The 14792-nt window shown below is 37.8% G+C and overlaps 48 pseudogenes; all 48 read left to right on the plus strand.

Moving 5' to 3' along the window:
• The first annotated feature begins 50 nt into the window (after window positions 1-50).
• Window positions 51-169, plus strand: LOC140568537 (5S ribosomal RNA; annotated as a pseudogene).
• Window positions 170-354: 185 nt separating this feature from the next.
• On the plus strand, window positions 355-473 carry LOC140571033 (5S ribosomal RNA; annotated as a pseudogene).
• A 185-nt stretch (window positions 474-658) lies between these two features.
• LOC140572531 (5S ribosomal RNA) lies at window positions 659-777 on the plus strand (annotated as a pseudogene).
• Window positions 778-962: 185 nt separating this feature from the next.
• On the plus strand, window positions 963-1081 carry LOC140571968 (5S ribosomal RNA; annotated as a pseudogene).
• A 183-nt stretch (window positions 1082-1264) lies between these two features.
• LOC140571879 (5S ribosomal RNA) lies at window positions 1265-1383 on the plus strand (annotated as a pseudogene).
• Window positions 1384-1568: 185 nt separating this feature from the next.
• LOC140572149 (5S ribosomal RNA) lies at window positions 1569-1687 on the plus strand (annotated as a pseudogene).
• Window positions 1688-1872: 185 nt separating this feature from the next.
• LOC140572408 (5S ribosomal RNA) lies at window positions 1873-1991 on the plus strand (annotated as a pseudogene).
• A 185-nt stretch (window positions 1992-2176) lies between these two features.
• LOC140568538 (5S ribosomal RNA) lies at window positions 2177-2295 on the plus strand (annotated as a pseudogene).
• Window positions 2296-2480: 185 nt separating this feature from the next.
• LOC140567894 (5S ribosomal RNA) lies at window positions 2481-2599 on the plus strand (annotated as a pseudogene).
• A 185-nt stretch (window positions 2600-2784) lies between these two features.
• LOC140570871 (5S ribosomal RNA) lies at window positions 2785-2903 on the plus strand (annotated as a pseudogene).
• A 185-nt stretch (window positions 2904-3088) lies between these two features.
• On the plus strand, window positions 3089-3207 carry LOC140570399 (5S ribosomal RNA; annotated as a pseudogene).
• Window positions 3208-3392: 185 nt separating this feature from the next.
• Window positions 3393-3511, plus strand: LOC140571393 (5S ribosomal RNA; annotated as a pseudogene).
• A 185-nt stretch (window positions 3512-3696) lies between these two features.
• Window positions 3697-3815, plus strand: LOC140571507 (5S ribosomal RNA; annotated as a pseudogene).
• A 479-nt stretch (window positions 3816-4294) lies between these two features.
• LOC140568389 (5S ribosomal RNA) lies at window positions 4295-4403 on the plus strand (annotated as a pseudogene).
• A 185-nt stretch (window positions 4404-4588) lies between these two features.
• Window positions 4589-4707, plus strand: LOC140572294 (5S ribosomal RNA; annotated as a pseudogene).
• Window positions 4708-4892: 185 nt separating this feature from the next.
• Window positions 4893-5011, plus strand: LOC140567289 (5S ribosomal RNA; annotated as a pseudogene).
• Window positions 5012-5196: 185 nt separating this feature from the next.
• On the plus strand, window positions 5197-5315 carry LOC140568137 (5S ribosomal RNA; annotated as a pseudogene).
• Window positions 5316-5500: 185 nt separating this feature from the next.
• LOC140571586 (5S ribosomal RNA) lies at window positions 5501-5619 on the plus strand (annotated as a pseudogene).
• A 185-nt stretch (window positions 5620-5804) lies between these two features.
• Window positions 5805-5923, plus strand: LOC140568562 (5S ribosomal RNA; annotated as a pseudogene).
• Window positions 5924-6108: 185 nt separating this feature from the next.
• LOC140573148 (5S ribosomal RNA) lies at window positions 6109-6227 on the plus strand (annotated as a pseudogene).
• Window positions 6228-6412: 185 nt separating this feature from the next.
• On the plus strand, window positions 6413-6531 carry LOC140571405 (5S ribosomal RNA; annotated as a pseudogene).
• Window positions 6532-6716: 185 nt separating this feature from the next.
• LOC140571430 (5S ribosomal RNA) lies at window positions 6717-6835 on the plus strand (annotated as a pseudogene).
• A 185-nt stretch (window positions 6836-7020) lies between these two features.
• On the plus strand, window positions 7021-7139 carry LOC140568480 (5S ribosomal RNA; annotated as a pseudogene).
• Window positions 7140-7324: 185 nt separating this feature from the next.
• On the plus strand, window positions 7325-7443 carry LOC140567786 (5S ribosomal RNA; annotated as a pseudogene).
• A 185-nt stretch (window positions 7444-7628) lies between these two features.
• Window positions 7629-7747, plus strand: LOC140570368 (5S ribosomal RNA; annotated as a pseudogene).
• A 185-nt stretch (window positions 7748-7932) lies between these two features.
• On the plus strand, window positions 7933-8051 carry LOC140567787 (5S ribosomal RNA; annotated as a pseudogene).
• Window positions 8052-8236: 185 nt separating this feature from the next.
• On the plus strand, window positions 8237-8355 carry LOC140566101 (5S ribosomal RNA; annotated as a pseudogene).
• Window positions 8356-8540: 185 nt separating this feature from the next.
• LOC140566112 (5S ribosomal RNA) lies at window positions 8541-8659 on the plus strand (annotated as a pseudogene).
• A 185-nt stretch (window positions 8660-8844) lies between these two features.
• On the plus strand, window positions 8845-8963 carry LOC140571417 (5S ribosomal RNA; annotated as a pseudogene).
• A 185-nt stretch (window positions 8964-9148) lies between these two features.
• LOC140566741 (5S ribosomal RNA) lies at window positions 9149-9267 on the plus strand (annotated as a pseudogene).
• A 185-nt stretch (window positions 9268-9452) lies between these two features.
• Window positions 9453-9571, plus strand: LOC140567977 (5S ribosomal RNA; annotated as a pseudogene).
• A 185-nt stretch (window positions 9572-9756) lies between these two features.
• On the plus strand, window positions 9757-9875 carry LOC140570418 (5S ribosomal RNA; annotated as a pseudogene).
• A 185-nt stretch (window positions 9876-10060) lies between these two features.
• Window positions 10061-10179, plus strand: LOC140568177 (5S ribosomal RNA; annotated as a pseudogene).
• Window positions 10180-10364: 185 nt separating this feature from the next.
• On the plus strand, window positions 10365-10483 carry LOC140567978 (5S ribosomal RNA; annotated as a pseudogene).
• Window positions 10484-10668: 185 nt separating this feature from the next.
• Window positions 10669-10787, plus strand: LOC140572390 (5S ribosomal RNA; annotated as a pseudogene).
• Window positions 10788-10972: 185 nt separating this feature from the next.
• On the plus strand, window positions 10973-11091 carry LOC140572711 (5S ribosomal RNA; annotated as a pseudogene).
• Window positions 11092-11276: 185 nt separating this feature from the next.
• On the plus strand, window positions 11277-11395 carry LOC140568164 (5S ribosomal RNA; annotated as a pseudogene).
• A 185-nt stretch (window positions 11396-11580) lies between these two features.
• LOC140571034 (5S ribosomal RNA) lies at window positions 11581-11699 on the plus strand (annotated as a pseudogene).
• A 185-nt stretch (window positions 11700-11884) lies between these two features.
• LOC140571428 (5S ribosomal RNA) lies at window positions 11885-12003 on the plus strand (annotated as a pseudogene).
• Window positions 12004-12188: 185 nt separating this feature from the next.
• LOC140571431 (5S ribosomal RNA) lies at window positions 12189-12307 on the plus strand (annotated as a pseudogene).
• A 185-nt stretch (window positions 12308-12492) lies between these two features.
• Window positions 12493-12611, plus strand: LOC140568481 (5S ribosomal RNA; annotated as a pseudogene).
• A 185-nt stretch (window positions 12612-12796) lies between these two features.
• LOC140566124 (5S ribosomal RNA) lies at window positions 12797-12915 on the plus strand (annotated as a pseudogene).
• A 185-nt stretch (window positions 12916-13100) lies between these two features.
• LOC140571439 (5S ribosomal RNA) lies at window positions 13101-13219 on the plus strand (annotated as a pseudogene).
• A 185-nt stretch (window positions 13220-13404) lies between these two features.
• Window positions 13405-13523, plus strand: LOC140567290 (5S ribosomal RNA; annotated as a pseudogene).
• Window positions 13524-13708: 185 nt separating this feature from the next.
• LOC140567979 (5S ribosomal RNA) lies at window positions 13709-13827 on the plus strand (annotated as a pseudogene).
• Window positions 13828-14012: 185 nt separating this feature from the next.
• LOC140570419 (5S ribosomal RNA) lies at window positions 14013-14131 on the plus strand (annotated as a pseudogene).
• A 185-nt stretch (window positions 14132-14316) lies between these two features.
• Window positions 14317-14435, plus strand: LOC140567788 (5S ribosomal RNA; annotated as a pseudogene).
• A 185-nt stretch (window positions 14436-14620) lies between these two features.
• LOC140566136 (5S ribosomal RNA) lies at window positions 14621-14739 on the plus strand (annotated as a pseudogene).
• Window positions 14740-14792: the final 53 nt, after the last annotated feature.

The following is a 14792-nucleotide window of genomic DNA, read 5'->3' on the forward strand; positions in this document are numbered from 1 at the left end:
ATATGGTCTTAGCTATGAAATTTGAATCCTCTAGTTTGCAAGGTTCTTCTGCTTACGGCCATTCCACCCTTAGATCGCCTGATCTCGTCTGATCTCAGAAGCTACCTAGGGTTGGGCCTGGTTAGTACTTGAATGGGAGACTGTCTGGGAATACCAGGTGTTGTAAGCTTTTCCAGTCCTGCAAACAATTAAAGCTTACATTTCCATGTTATTTACATCTTATGCACAAATTTGTAGTTGAAACTCTTTTGTGTTGTAAATTTTGATGTGTTGAAATGGAATGCTTTTTCTTGGTTTTGAACAAATATGGTCTTAGCTATGAAATTTGAATTCTCTAGTTTGCACGATTCATCTGCTTACGGCCATTCCACCCTTAGAACGCCTGATCTTGTCTGATCTCAGAAGCTACCTAGGGTTGGGCCTGGTTAGTACTTGAATGGGAGACTGTCTGGGAATACCAGGTGTTGTAAGCTTTTTCAATCCTGCAAACAATGAAAGCTTACATTTCCATGTTATTTACATCTTTTGCACAAATTTGTAGTTGAAACTCTTTTGTGTTGTAAATTTTGATGTGTTGAAATGGAATGCTTTTTCTTGGTTTTGAACAAATATGGTCTTATCTATGAAATTTGAATCCTCTAGTTTGCAAGGTTCTTCTGCTTACGGCCATTCCACCCTTAGAATGCCTGATCTCGTCTGATCTCAGGAGCTACCTAGGGTTGGGCCTGGTTAGTACTTGAATGGGAGACTGAATGGGAATACCAGGTGTTGTAAGCTTTTCCAGTCCTGCAAACAATTAAAGCTTACATTTCCATGTTATTTACATATTTTGCACAAATTTGTAGTTGAAACTCTTTTGTGTTGTAAATTTTGATGTGTTGAAATGGAATGCTTTTTCTTGGTTTTGAACAAATATGGTCTTATCTATGAAATTTGAATCCTCTAGTTAACAAGGTTCTTCTGCTTACGGCCATTCCACCCTTAGAACGCCTGATCTTGTCTGATCTCAGAAGCTAGCTAGGGTTGGGCCTGGTTAGTACTTGAATGGGAGACTGAATGGGAATACCAGGTGTTGTAAGCTTTTTCAATCCTGCAAACAAAGAAATCTTACATTTCCATGTTATTTACATCTTTTGCACAAATTTGTAGTTGAAACTCTTGTGTTGTAAATGTTGATGTGTTAAAATGGAATGCTTTTTCTTGATTTTGAACAAATATGGTCTTATCTATGAAATTTGAATCCTCTAGTTTGCAAGGTTCTTCTGCTTACGGCCATTCCACCCTTAGAACGCCTGCTCTCGTCTGATCTCAGAAGCTACCTAGGGTTGGGCCTGGTTAGTACTTGAATGGGAGACTGTCTGGGAATACCAGGTGTTGTAAGCTTTTTCAATCCTGCAAACAATGAAAGCTTACATTTCCATGTTATTTACATCTTTTGCACAAATTTGTAGTTGAAACTCTTTTGTGTTGTAAATTTTGATGTGTTGAAATGGAATGTTTTTTCTTGGTTTTGAACAAATATGGTCTTAGCTATGAAATTTGAATTCTCTAGTTTGCACGGTTCTTCTGCTTACGGCCATTCCACCCTTAGAATGCCTGATCTTGTCTGATCTCAGAAGCTACCTAGGGTTGGGCCTGGTTAGTACTTGAATGGGAGACTGTCTGGGAATACCAGGTGTTGTAAGCTTTTCCAGTCCTGCAAACAATTAAAGCTTACATTTCCATGTTATTTACATCTTTTGCACAAATTTGTAGTTGAAACTCTTTTGTGTTGTAAATTTTGATGTGTTGAAATGGAATGCTTTTTCTTTGTTTTAAACAAATATGGTCTTATCTATGAAATTTGAATCCTCTAGTTTGCAAGGTTCTTCTGCTTACGGCCATTCCACCCTTAGAACGCCTGATCTCATCTGATCTCAGAAGCTACCTAGGGTTGGGCCTGGTTAGTACTTGAATGGGAGACTGAATGGGAATACCAGGTGTTGTAAGCTTTTCCAATCCTGCAAACAATTAAAGCTTACATTTCCATGTTATTTACATATTTTGCACAAATTTGTAGTTAAAACTCTTTTGTGTTGTAAATGTTGATGTGTTAAAATGGAATGCTTTTTCTTGATTTTGAACAAATATGGTCTTAGCTATGAAATTTGAATCCTCTAGTTTGCAAGGTTCTTCTGCTTACGGCCATTCCACCCTTAGATCGCCTGATCTCGTCTGATCTCAGAAGCTACCTAGGGTTGGGCCTGGTTAGTACTTGAATGGGAGACTGTCTGGGAATACCAGGTGTTGTAAGCTTTTCCAGTCCTGCAAACAATTAAAGCTTACATTTCCATGTTATTTACATCTTATGCACAAATTTGTAGTTGAAACTCTTTTGTGTTGTAAATTTTGATGTGTTGAAATGTAATGCTTTTTCTTAGTTTTGAACAAATATGGTCTTATCTATGAAATTTGAATCCTCTAGTTTGCAAGGTTCTTCTGCTTACGGCCATTCCACCCTTAGAATGCCTGATCTTGTCTGATCTCAGAAGCTAGCTAGGGTTGGGCCTGGTTAGTACTTGAAAGGGAGACTGAATGGGAATACCAGGTGTAGTAAGCTTTTTCAATCCTGCAAACAATGAAAGCTTACATTTCCATGTTATTTACATCTTTTGCACAAATTTGTATTTGAAACTCTTTTGTGTTGTAAATTTTGATGTGTTGAAATTGAATGCTTTTTCTTGATTTTAAACAAATATGGTCTTATCTATGAAATTTGAATCCTCTAGTTTGCAAGGTTCTTCTGCTTACGGCCATTCCACCCTTAGAACGCCTGATCTCGTCTGGTCTCAGAAGCTACCTAGGGTTGGGCCTGGTTAGTACTTAAATGGGAGACTGTCTGGGAATACCAGGTGTTGTAAGCTTTTCCAGTCCTACAAACAATTAAAGCTTACATATCCATGTTATTTACATCTTTTGCACACATTTGTAGTTGAAACTCTTTTGTGATGTAAATTTTGATGTGTTGAAATGGAATGCTTTTTCTTGGTTTTGAACAAATAAGGTCTTATCTATGAAATTTGAATCCTCTAGTTTGCAAGGTTCTTCTGCTTACGGCCATTCCACCCTTAAAACGCCTGATCTCGTCTGATCTCAGAAGCTACCTAGAGTTGGGCCTGGTTAGTACTTGAATGGGAGACTGAATGGGAATACCAGGTGTTGTAAGCTTTTCCAGTCCTGCAAACAATTAAAGCTTACATTTCCATGTTATTTACATCATTTGCACAAATTTGTAGTTTAAACTCTTTTGTGTTGTAAATGTTGATGTGTTAAAATGGAATGCTTTTTCTTGGTTTTGAACAAATATGGTCTTAGCTATGAAATTTGAATCCTCTAGTTTGCAAGGTTCTTCTGCTTACGGCCATTCCACCCTTAGAACGCCTGATCTCGTCTGATCTCAGAAGCTACCTAGGGTTGGGCCTGGTTAGTACTTGAATGGGAGACTGTCTGGGAATACCAGGTGTTGTAAGCTTTTCCAGTCCTGCAAACAATTAAAGCTTACATTTCCATGTTATTTACATCTTTTGCACAAATTTGTAGTTGAAACTCTTTTGTGTTGTAAATTTTGAGGTGTTGAAATGGAATGCTTTTTCTTGGTTTTGAACAAATATGGTCTTAGCTATGAAATTTGAATTCTCTAGTTTGCACGGTTCTTCTGCTTACGGCCATTCCACCCTTAGAACGCCTGATCTTGTCTGATCTCAGAAGCTACCTAGGGTCGGGCCTGGTTAGTACTTGAATGGGAGACTGTCTGGGAATACCAGGTGTTGTAAGCTTTTTCAATCCTGCAAACAATGAAAGCTTACATTTCCATGTTATTTACATCTTTTGCACAAATTTGTAGTTGAAACTCTTTTGTGTTGTAAATTTTGATGTGTTCAAATGGAATGCTTTTTCTTGGTTTTGAACAAATATGGTCTTAGCTATGAAATTTGAATTCTCTAGTTTGCACGGTTCTTCTGCTTACGCCCATTCCACCCTTAGAACGTCTGATCTCAGAAGCTACCTAGGGTTGGGCCTGGTTAGTACTTGAATTGGAGACTGTCTGTGAATACCAGGTGTTGTAAGCTTTTTCAATCCTGCAAACAATGAAAGCTTACATTTCCATTTTTTTTTCATCTTTTGCACAAATTTGTATTTGAAACTCTTTTGTGTTGTAAATGTTGATGTGTTGAAATGGAATGCTTTTTCTTGATTTTAAACAAATATGGTCTTTTCTATGAAATTTGAATCCTCTAGTTTGCAAGGTTCTTCTGCTTACGGCCATTCCACCCTTAGAACGTCTGATCTCAGAAGCTACCTAGGGTTGGGCCTGGTTAGTACTTGAATGGGAGACTGTCTGGGAATACCAGGTGTTGTAAGCTTTTCCAGTCCTGCAAACAATTAAAGCTTACATTTCCATGTTATTTACATCTTTTGCACAAATTTGTAGTTGAAACTCTTTTGTGTTGTAAATGTTGATGTGTTAAAATGGAATGCTTTTTCTTGGTTTTGAACAAATATGGTCTTAGCTATGAAATTTGAATCCTCTAGTTTGCAAGGTTCTTCTGCTTACGGCCATTCCACCCTTAGATCGCCTGATCTCGTCTGATCTCAGAAGCTACCTAGGGTTGGGCCTGGTTAGTACTTGAATGGGAGACTGTCTGGGAATACCAAGTGTTGTAAGCTTTTCCAGTCCTGCAAACAATTAAAGCTTACATTTCCATGTTATTTACATCTTTTGCACAAATTTGTAGTTGAAACTCTTTTGTGTTGTAAATTTTGATGTGTTGAAATGGAATGCTTTTTCTTGGTTTTGAACAAATATGGTCTTAGCTATGAAATTTGAATCCTCTAGTTTGCAAGGTTCTTCTGCTTACGGCCATTCCACCCTTAGAATGCCTGATCTTGTCTGATCTCAGAAGCTAGCTAGGGTTGGGCCTGGTTAGTACTTGAATGGGAGACTGAATGGGAATACCAGGTGTAGTAAGCTTTTTCAATCCTGCAAACAAAGAAAGCTTACATTTCCATGTTATTTACATCTTTTGCACAAATTTGTAGTTGAAACTCTTTTGTGTTATAAATGTTGATGTGTTAAAATGGAATGCTTTTTCTTGGTTTTGAACAAATATGGTCTTAACTATGAAATTTGAATTCTCTAGTTTGCATGGTTCTTCTGTTTACGGCCATTCCACCCTTAGAACGCCTGATCTTGTCTGATCGCAGAAGCTACTTAGGGTTGGGCCTGGTTAGTACTTGAATGTGAGACTGTCTGGGAATACCAGGTGTTGTAAGCTTTTTCAATCCTGCAAACAATGAAAGCTTACATTTCCATTTTTTTTTCATCTTTTGCACAAATTTGTATTTGAAACTCTTTTGTGTTGTAAATGTTGATGTGTTGAAATGGAATGCTTTTTCTTGATTTTAAACAAATATGGTCTTATCTATGAAATTTGAATCCTCTAGTTTGCAAGCTTCTTCTGCTTACGGCCATTCCACCCTTAGAACACCTGATCTCGTTTGATCTCAGAAGCTACCTAGGGTTGGGCCTGGTTAGTACTTGAATGTGAGACTGTCTGGGAATACCAGGTGTTGTAAGCTTTTCCAGTCCTGCAAACAATTAAAGCTTACATTTCCATGTTATTTACATCTTTTGCACACATTTGTAGTTGAAACTCTTTTGTGATGTAAATTTTGATGTGTTGAAATGGAATGCTTTTTCTTGGTTTTGAACAAATATGGTCTTATCTATGAAATTTGAATCCTCTAGTTTGCAAGGTTCTTCTGCTTACGGCCATTCCACCCTTAGAACGCCTGATCTCGTCTGATCTCAGAAGCTACCTAGGGTTGGGCCTGGTTAGTACTGGAATGGGAGACTGTCTGGGAATACCAGGTGTTGTAAGCTTTTTCAATCCTGCAAACAATGAAAGCTTACATTTCCATGTTATTTACATCTTTTGCACAAATTTGTAGTTGAAACTCTTTTGTGTTGTAAATTTTGATGTTTTGAAATGGAATGTTTTTTCTTGGTTTTGAACAAATATGGTCTTAGCTATGAAATTTGAATTCTCTAGTTTGCACAGCTCTTCTGCTTGCGGCCATTCCACCCTTAGAATGCCTGATCTTGTCTGATCTCAGAAGCTACCTAGGGTTGGGCCTGGTTAGTACTTGAATGGGAGACTGTCTGGGAATACCAGGTGTTGTAAGCTTTTCCAGTCCTGCAAACAATTAAAGCTTACATTTCCATGTTATTTACATATTTTGCACAAATTTGTAGTTGAAACTCTTTTGTGTTGTAAATGTTGATGTGTTAAAATGGAATGCTTTTTCTTGATTTTGAACAAATATGGTCTTAGCTATGAAATTTGAATCCTCTAGTTTGCAAGGTTCTTCTGCTTACGGCCATTCCACCCTTAGAACGCCTGATCTCGTCTGATCTCAGAAGCTACCTAGGGTTGGGCCTGGTTAGTACTTGAATGGGAGACTGTCTGGGAATACCAGGTGTTGTAAGCTTTTCCAGTCCTGCAAACAATTAAAGCTTACATTTCCATGTTATTTACATCTTTTGCACACATTTGTAGTTGAAACTCTTTTGTGATGTAAATTTTGATGTGTTGAAATGGAATGCTTTTTCTTGGTTTTGAACAAATATGGTCTTATCTATGAAATTTGAATCCTCTAGTTTGCAAGGTTCTTCTGCTTACGGCCGTTCCACCCTTAGAACGCCTGATCTCGTCTGATCTCAGAAGCTACCTAGGGTTGGGCCTGGTTAGTACTTGAATGGGAGACTGAATGGGAATACCAGGTGTTGTAAGCTTTTCCAGTCCTGCAAACAATTAAAGCTTACATTTCCATGTTATTTACATATTTTGCACAAATTTGTAGTTGAAACTCTTTTGTGTTGTACATGTTGATGTGTTAAAATGGAATGCTTTTTCTTGATTTTGAACAAATATGGTCTTAGCTATGAAATTTGAATCCTCTAGTTTGCAAGGTTCTTCTGCTTACGGCCATTCCACCCTTAGAACGCCTGATCTCGTCTGATCTCAGAAGCTACCTAGGGTTGGGCCTGGTTAGTACTTGAATGGGAGACTGAATGGGAATACCAGGTGTTGTAAGCTTTTCCAGTCCTGCAAACAATTAAAGCTTACATTTCCATGTTATTTACATATTTTGCACAAATTTGTAGTTGAAACTCTTTTGTGTTGTACATGTTGATGTGTTAAAATGGAATGCTTTTTCTTGATTTTGAACAAATATGGTCTTAGCTATGAAATTTGAATCCTATAGTTTGCAAGGTTCTTCTGCTTACGGCCATTCCACCCTTAGATCGCCTGATCTCGTCTGATCTCAGAAGCGACCTAGGGTTGGGGCTGGTTAGTACTTGAATGGGAGACTGTCTGGGAATACCAGGTGTTATAAGCTTTTCCAGTCCTGCAAACAATTAAAGCTTACATTTCCATGTTATTTACATCTTTTGCACAAATTTGTAGTTGAAACTCTTTTGTGTTGTAAATGTTGATGTGTTAAAATGGAATGCTTTTTCTTGGTTTTGAACAAATATGGTCTTAATTATGAAATTTGAATTCTCTAGTTTGCACGGTTCTTCTGTTTACGGCCATTCCACCCTTAGAACGCCTGATCTCGTCTGATCTCAGAAGCTACCTAGGGTTGGGCCTGGTTAGTACTTGAATGGGAGACTGAATGGGAATACCAGGTGTTGTAAGCTTTTCCAGTCCTGCAAACAATTAAAGCTTACATTTCCATGTTATTTACATATTTTGCACAAATTTGTAGTTGAAACTCTTTTGTGTTGTACATGTTGATGTGTTAAAATGGAATGCTTTTTCTTGATTTTGAACAAATATGGTCTTAGCTATGAAATTTGAATCCTATAGTTTGCAAGGTTCTTCTGCTTACGGCCATTCCACCCTTAGATCGCCTGATCTCGTCTGATCTCAGAAGCGACCTAGGGTTGGGGCTGGTTAGTACTTGAATGGGAGACTGTCTGGGAATACCAGGTGTTATAAGCTTTTCCAGTCCTGCAAACAATTAAAGCTTACATTTCCATGTTATTTACATCTTTTGCACAAATTTGTAGTTGAAACTCTTTTGTGTTGTAAATGTTGATGTGTTAAAATGGAATGCTTTTTCTTGGTTTTGAACAAATATGGTCTTAATTATGAAATTTGAATTCTCTAGTTTGCACGGTTCTTCTGTTTACGGCCATTCCACCCTTAGAACGCCTGATCTCGTCTGATCTCAGAAGCTACCTAGGGTTGGGCCTGGTTAGTACTTGAATGGGAGACTGTCTGGGAATACCAGGTGTTGTAAGCTTTTCCAGTCCTGCAAACAAAGAAAGCTTACATTTCCATGTTATTTACATCTTTTGCACAAATTTGTAGTTGAAACTCTTTTGTGTTGTAAATGCTGATGTGTTAAAATGGAATGATTTTTCTTGGTTTTGAACAAATATGGTCTTAGCTATGAAATTTGAATCCTCTAGTTTGCAAGGTTCTTCTGTTTACGGCCATTCCACCCTTAGAACGCCTGATCTCGTCTGATCTCAGAAGCTACCTAGGGTTGGGCCTGGTTAGTACTTGAATGGGAGACTGTCTGGGAATACCAGGTGTTGTAAGCTTTTCCAGTCCTGCAAACAAAGAAAGCTTACATTTCCATGTTATTTACATCTTTTGCACAAATTTGTAGTTGAAACTCTTTTGTGTTGTAAATGCTGATGTGTTAAAATGGAATGATTTTTCTTGGTTTTGAACAAATATGGTCTTAGCTATGAAATTTGAATCCTCTAGTTTGCAAGGTTCTTCTGCTTACGGCCATTCCACCCTTAGAACGCCTGATCTCGTCTGATCTCAGAAGCTACCTAGGGTTGGGCCTGGTTAGTACTTGAATGGGAGACTGTCTGGGAATACCAGGTGTTGTAAGCTTTTCCAGTCCTGCAAACAATTAAAGCTTACATTTCCATGTTATTTACATCTTTTGCACAAATTTGTAGTTGAAACTCTTTTGTGTTGTAAATTTTGATGTGTTGAAATGGAATGCTTTTTCTTGGTTTTGAACAAATATGGTCTTATCTATGAAATTTGAATCCTCTAGTTTGCAAGGTTTTTCTGCTTACGGCCATTCCACCCTTAGAATGCCTGATCCTGTCTGATCTCAGAAGCTAGCTAGGGTTGGGCCTGGTTAGTACTTGAATGGGAGACTGAATGGGAATACCAGGTGTAGTAAGCTTTTTCAATTCTGCAAACAAAGAAAGCTTACATTTCCATGTTATTTACATCTTTTGCACAAATTTGTAGTTGAAACTCTTTTGTGTTGTAAATGTTGATGTGTTAAAATGGAATGCTTTTTCTTGGTTTTGAACAAATATGGTCTTAGCTATGAAATTTGAATTCTCTAGTTTGCACGGTTCTTCTGTTTACGGCCATTCCACCCTTACAACGCCTGATCTTGTCTGATCTCAGAAGCTACTTAGGATTGGGCCTCGTTAGTACTTGAATGGGAGACTGTCTGGGAATACCAGGTGTTGTAAGCTTTTTCAAACCTGCAAACAATGAAAGCTTACATTTCCATTTTTTTTTCATCTTTTGCACAAATTTGTATTTGAAACTCTTTTGTGTTGTAAATGTTGATGTGTTGAAATGGAATGCTTTTTCTTGATTTTAAACAAATATGGTCTTATCTATGAAATTTGAATCCTCTAGTTTGCAAGGTTCTTCTGCTTACGGCCATTCCACCCTTAGAACGCCTGATCTCGTCTGATCTCAGAAGCTACCTAAGGTTGGGCCTGGTTAGTACTTGAATGGGAGACTGTCTGGGAATACCAGGTGTTGTAAGCTTTTCCAGTCCTGCAAACAATTAAAGCTTACATTTCCATGTTATTTACATATTTTGCACAAATTTGTAGTTGAAACTCTTTTGTGTTGTACATGTTGATGTGTTAAAATGGAATGCTTTTTCTTGATTTTGAACAAATATGGTCTTAGCTATGAAATTTGAATCCTATAGTTTGCAAGGTTCTTCTGCTTACGGCCATTCCACCCTTAGGTCGCCTGATCTCGTCTGATCTCAGAAGCGACCTAGGGTTGGGGCTGGTTAGTACTTGAATGGGAGACTGTCTGGGAATACCAGGTGTTATAAGCTTTTCCAGTCCTGCAAACAATTAAAGCTTACATTTCCATGTTATTTACATCTTTTGCACAAATTTGTAGTTGAAACTCTTTTGTGTTGTAAATGTTGATGTGTTAAAATGGAATGCTTTTTCTTGGTTTTGAACAAATATGGTCTTAGCTATGAAATTTGAATTCTCTAGTTTGCACGGTTCTTCTGTTTACGGCCATTCCACCCTTACAACGCCTGATCTTGTCTGATCTCAGAAGCTACTTAGGATTGGGCCTCGTTAGTACTTGAATGGGAGACTGTCTGGGAATACCAGGTGTTGTAAGCTTTTTCAAACCTGCAAACAATGAAAGCTTACATTTCCATTTTTTTTTCATCTTTTGCACAAATTTGTATTTGAAACTCTTTTGTGTTGTAAATGTTGATGTGTTGAAATGGAATGCTTTTTCTTGATTTTAAACAAATATGGTCTTATCTATGAAATTTGAATCCTCTAGTTTGCAAGGTTCTTCTGCTTACGGCCATTCCACCCTTAGAATGCCTGATCTTGTCTGATCTCAGAAGCTACCTAGGGTTGGGCCTGGTTAGTACTTGAATGGGGGACTGTCTGGGAATACCAGGTGTTGTAAGCTTTTCCAGTCCTGCAAACAATTAAAGCTTACATTTCCATGTTATTTACATATTTTGCACAAATTTGTAGTTGAAACTCTTTTGTGTTGTAAATGTTGATGTGTTAAAATGGAATGCTTTTTCTTGATTTTGAACAAATATGGTCTTAGCTATGAAATTTGAATCCTCTAGTTTGCAAGGTCCTTCTGCTTACGGCCATTCCACCCTTAGATCGCCTGATCTCGTCTGATCTCAGAAGCTACCTAGGGTTGGCCCTGGTTAGTACTTGAATGGGAGACTGTTTGGGAATACCAGGTGTTGTAAGCTTTTCCAGTCCTGCAAACAATTAAAGCTTACATTTCCATGTTATTTACATCTTATGCACAAATTTGTAGTTGAAACTCTTTTGTGTTGTAAATTTTGATGTGTTGAAATGGAATGCTTTTTCTTGGTTTTGAACAAATATGGTCTTATCTATGAAATTTGAATCCTCTAGTTTGCAAGGTTCTTCTGCTTACGGCCATTCCACCCTTAGAATGGCTGATCTTGTCTGATCTCAGAAGCTAGCTAGGGTTGGGCCTGGTTAGTACTTGAATGGGAGACTGAATGGGAATACCAGGTGTAGTAAGCTTTTTCAATCCTGCAAACAAAGAAAGCTTACATTTCCATGTTATTTACATCTTTTGCACAAATTTGTAGTTGAAACTCTTTTGTGTTGTAAATTTTGATGTTTTGAAATGGAATGTTTTTTCTTGATTTTAAACAAATATGGTCTTAGCTATGAAATTTGAATCCTCTAGTTTGCAAGGTTCTTCTGCTTACGGCCATTCCACCCTTAGAACGCCTGATCTTGTCTGATCTCAGAAGCTACCTAGGGTTGGGCCTGGTTAGTACTTGAATGGGAGACTGTCTGGGAATACCAGGTGTTGTAAGCTTTTCCAGTCCTGCAAACAATTAAAGCTTACATTTCCATGTTATTTACATATTTTGCACAAATTTGTAGTTGAAACTCTTTTGTGTTGTAAATGTTGATGTGTTAAAATGGAATGCTTTTTCTTGATTTTGAACAAATATGGTCTTAGCTATGAAATTTGAATCCTCTAGTTTGCAAGGTTCTTCTGCTTACGGCCATTCCACCCTTAGAACGCCTGATCTCGTCTGATCTCAGAAGCTACCTAGGGTTGGGCCTGGTTAGTACTTGAATGGGAGACTGTCTGGGAATACCAGGTGTTGTAAGCTTTTCCAGTCCTGCAAACAATTAAAGCTTACATTTCCATGTTATTTACATCTTTTGCACACATTTGTAGTTGAAACTCTTTTGTGATGTAAATTTTGATGTGTTGAAATGGAATGCTTTTTCTTGGTTTTGAACAAATATGGTCTTATCTATGAAATTTGAATCCTCTAGTTTGCAAGGTTCTTCTGCTTACGGCCGTTCCACCCTTAGAACGCCTGATCTCGTCTGATCTCAGAAGCTACCTAGGGTTGGGCCTGGTTAGTACTTGAATGGGAGACTGAATGGGAATACCAGGTGTTGTAAGCTTTTCCAGTCCTGCAAACAATTAAAGCTTACATTTCCATGTTATTTACATATTTTGCACAAATTTGTAGTTGAAACTCTTTTGTGTTGTACATGTTGATGTGTTAAAATGGAATGCTTTTTCTTGATTTTGAACAAATATGGTCTTAGCTATGAAATTTGAATCCTCTAGTTTGCAAGGTTCTTCTGCTTACGGCCATTCCACCCTTAGAACGCCTGATCTCGTCTGATCTCAGAAGCTACCTAGGGTTGGGCCTGGTTAGTACTTGAATGGGAGACTGAATGGGAATACCAGGTGTTGTAAGCTTTTCCAGTCCTGCAAACAATTAAAGCTTACATTTCCATGTTATTTACATCTTTTGCACAAATTTGTAGTTGAAACTCTTTTGTGTTGTAAATGTTGATGTGTTAAAATGGAATGCTTTTTCTTGGTTTTGAACAAATATGGTCTTAGCTATGAAATTTGAATTCTCTAGTTTGCACGGTTCTTCTGTTTACGGCCATTCCACCCTTAGAACGCCTGATCTCGTCTGATCTCAGAAGCTACCTAGGGTTGGGCCTGGTTAGTACTTGAATGGGAGACTGTCTGGGAATACCAGGTGTTGTAAGCTTTTCCAGTCCTGCAAACAAAGAAAGCTTACATTTCCATGTTATTTACATCTTTTGCACAAATTTGTAGTTGAAACTCTTTTGTGTTGTAAATGCTGATGTGTTAAAATGGAATGATTTTTCTTGGTTTTGAACAAATATGGTCTTAGCTATGAAATTTGAATCCTCTAGTTTGCAAGGTTCTTCTGCTTACGGCCATTCCACCCTTAGAACGCCTGATCTCGTCTGATCTCAGAAGCTACCTAGGGTTGGGCCTGGTTAGTACTTGAATGGGAGACTGTCTGGGAATACCAGGTGTTGTAAGCTTTTCCAGTCCTGCAAACAATTAAAGGTTACATTTCCATGTTATTTACATCTTTTGCACAAATTTGTAGTTGAAACTCTTTTGTGTTGTAAATTTTGATGTGTTGAAATGGAATGCTTTTTCTTGGTTTTGAACAAATATGGTCTTATCTATGAAATTTGAATCCTCTAGTTTGCAAGGTTTTTCTGCTTACGGCCATTCCACCCTTAGAATGCCTGATCTTGTCTGATCTCAGAAGCTAGCTAGGGTTGGGCCTGGTTAGTACTTGAATGGGAGACTGAATGGGAATACCAGGTGTAGTAAGCTTTTTCAATTCTGCAAACAAAGAAAGCTTACATTTCCATGTTATTTACATCTTTTGCACAAATTTGTAGTTGAAACTCTTTTGTGTTGTAAATGTTGATGTGTTAAAATGGAATGCTTTTTCTTGGTTTTGAACAAATATGGTCTTAGCTATGAAATTTGAATTCTCTAGTTTGCACGGTTCTTCTGTTTACGGCCATTCCACCCTTACAACGCCTGATCTTGTCTGATCTCAGAAGCTACTTAGGATTGGGCCTCGTTAGTACTTGAATGGGAGACTGTCTGGGAATACCAGGTGTTGTAAGCTTTTTCAAACCTGCAAACAATGAAAGCTTACATTTCCATTTTTTTTTCATCTTTTGCACAAATTTGTATTTGAAACTCTTTTGTGTTGTAAATGTTGATGTGTTGAAATGGAATGCTTTTTCTTGATTTTAAACAAATATGGTCTTATCTATGAAATTTGAATCCTCTAGTTTGCAAGGTTCTTCTGCTTACGGCCATTCCACCCTTAGAACGCCTGATCTCGTCTGATCTCAGAAGCTACCTAAGGTTGGGCCTGGTTAGTACTTGAATGGGAGACTGTCTGGGAATACCAGGTGTTGTAAGCTTTTCCAGTCCTGCAAACAATTAAAGCTTACATTTCCATGTTATTTACATATTTTGCACAAATTTGTAGTTGAAACTCTTTTGTGTTGTACATGTTGATGTGTTAAAATGGAATGCTTTTTCTTCATTTTGAACAAATATGGTCTTAGCTATGAAATTTGAATCCTATAGTTTGCAAGGTTCTTCTGCTTACGGCCATTCCACCCTTAGATCGCCTGATCTCGTCTGATCTCAGAAGCGACCTAGGGTTGGGGCTGGTTAGTACTTGAATGGGAGACTGTCTGGGAATACCAGGTGTTATAAGCTTTTCCAGTCCTGCAAACAATTAAAGCTTACATTTCCATGTTATTTACATCTTTTGCACAAATTTGTAGTTGAAACTCTTTTGTGTTGTAAATGTTGATGTGTTAAAATGGAATGCTTTTTCTTGGTTTTGAACAAATATGGTCTTAGCTATGAAATTTGAATTCTCTAGTTTGCACGGTTCTTCTGTTTACGGCCATTCCACCCTTAGAACGCCTGATCTCGTCTGATCTCAGAAGCTACCTAGGGTTGGGCCTGGTTAGTACTTGAATGGGAGACTGTCTGGGAATACCAGGTGTTGTAAGCTTTTCCAGTCCTGCAAACAAAGAAAGCTTACATTTCCATGTTATTTACATCTTT

The sequence above is a fragment of the Salminus brasiliensis genome, chromosome 11, assembly GCF_030463535.1.
Source record: "Salminus brasiliensis chromosome 11, fSalBra1.hap2, whole genome shotgun sequence".
NCBI classification, from domain to species: domain Eukaryota; kingdom Metazoa; phylum Chordata; class Actinopteri; order Characiformes; family Bryconidae; genus Salminus; species Salminus brasiliensis.